General features: G+C 45.5%; 1 pseudogene across 1 annotated transcript; it reads left to right on the top strand.

Moving 5' to 3' along the window:
* The first annotated feature begins 29 nt into the window (after positions 1-29).
* Positions 30-1,619, top strand: LOC103746377 (annotated as a pseudogene). Its single transcript, XR_607791.3, has one exon. The product of XR_607791.3 is annotated as a poly(rC)-binding protein 2 pseudogene (transcript).
* Positions 1,620-1,727: the final 108 nt, after the last annotated feature.

Below are 1,727 nucleotides of genomic sequence, written 5' to 3'. Positions count from 1 at the left end.
GGGGGCCCCCCTCGCCTCCCGCCCGCCCCTATTGTTCCGCTCCCGGCCTCCGCCCTTCCCCTTCCCGCCCGCTCCCCTTTTCCCCTCAGTCGCCTCTCACCTCCAGTTTTTGGCTTTCACCCCCACCAGTGACCAAAGACTTGACCACTCAAAGTCCAGCTCCTCATAACTGCTAGACATGGACACCGGTGTGATTGAAGGTGGATTAAATGTCACTCTCACCATCCGGCTACTTATGCATGGAAAGGAAGTTGGCAGTATCATTGGAAAGAAAGGAGAATCTGTTAAGAAGATGCGCGAGGAGAGTGGTGCAGTATCAACATCTCAGAAGGGAATTGTCCTGAGAGAATTATCACTTTGGCTGGACCCACTAATGCCATCTTCAAAGCTTTTGCTATGATCATTGACAAACTGGAAGAGGATATTAGCAGCTCTATGACCAATAGCACAGCTGCCAGTAGACCCCCGGTTACCTTACGACTGGTGGTTCCTGCTAGTCAGTGTGGCTCTCTCATTGGAAAAGGAGGTTGCAAGATCAAGGAAATAAGAGAGAGTACAGGGGCTCAGGTCCAAGTGGCAGGGGATATGCTCCCCAACTCAACTGAACGGGCTATCACTATTGCTGGCATTCCGCAATCGATCATTGAGTGTGTCAAACAGATCTGCGTGGTCATGTTGGAGACTCTCTCCCAGTCCCCCCCGAAGGGCGTGACCATCCCGTACAGGCCCAAGCCCTCGAGTTCCCCAGTCATCTTTGCAGGTGGTCAGGCCTATACCATTCAAGGACAGTATGCCATTCCACAGCCAGATTTGACCAAGCTGCACCAGTTGGCAATGCAACAGTCTCATTTTCCCATGACGCATGGCAACACCGGATTCAGTGGCATTGAATCCAGTTCTCCAGAGGTGAAAGGCTATTGGGGTTTGGATGCATCTGCTCAGACTACTTCTCATGAACTCACTATTCCAAACGATTTGATTGGCTGCATAATCGGGCGTCAAGGCGCCAAAATCAATGAAATCCGTCAGATGTCTGGGGCGCAGATCAAAATTGCGAACCCAGTGGAAGGATCTACTGATAGGCAGGTTACCATCACTGGATCTGCTGCCAGCATCAGCCTGGCTCAGTATCCTAATCAATGTCAGGCTTTCCTCCGAGACGGGTGGAATGGGGAGCAGCTAGAACAGTACAGATTCACCCATAATCCCTTTCTGCTGTTCACCACCACCCATGATCCATCTGTGTAGTTTCTGAACAGTCAGCGATTCCAGGTTTTAAATAGTTTGTAAATTTTCAGTTTCTACACACTTTATCATCCACTCGTGATTTTTTAATTAAAGCGTTTTAATTCCTTTCTCTGTTCAGCTGTTATGCTGAGATCCATATTTAGTTTTATAAGCTTCTCCCTTTTTTCCAGGTTTTTTTTTTATGTTTTGTTTTTGTTTTTTTTGTTTTTATTTATTTTTTTTGGGCTCATGAATTTTTGTTTGTCATGGAAATGTAAGAGTGGAATATTAATACATTTCAGTTTAGTTCTGTAATGTCAGGAATTTTTCAAAAAAATTAAAAGATGGACTGGAGCTTTTTCTTTGTGAATAGAAACTGGATGCCACAGTGATTTATGTGGGTTTTATTCCTGTTGTCTGGATGTTATTTTTATACTTTTAACCCTCACAGGACCCTGACTGGGTTTGAATAGAAGACTTTATTCCAATTAAGATATTTA

This window comes from Nannospalax galili, unplaced genomic scaffold, assembly GCF_000622305.1.
Source record: "Nannospalax galili isolate Female #2095 unplaced genomic scaffold, S.galili_v1.0 scaffold764, whole genome shotgun sequence".
NCBI classification, from domain to species: domain Eukaryota; kingdom Metazoa; phylum Chordata; class Mammalia; order Rodentia; family Spalacidae; genus Nannospalax; species Nannospalax galili.
Note: the sequence above shows the minus strand (reverse complement) of the source record. Positions and strands in the feature narration are given on the sequence as shown.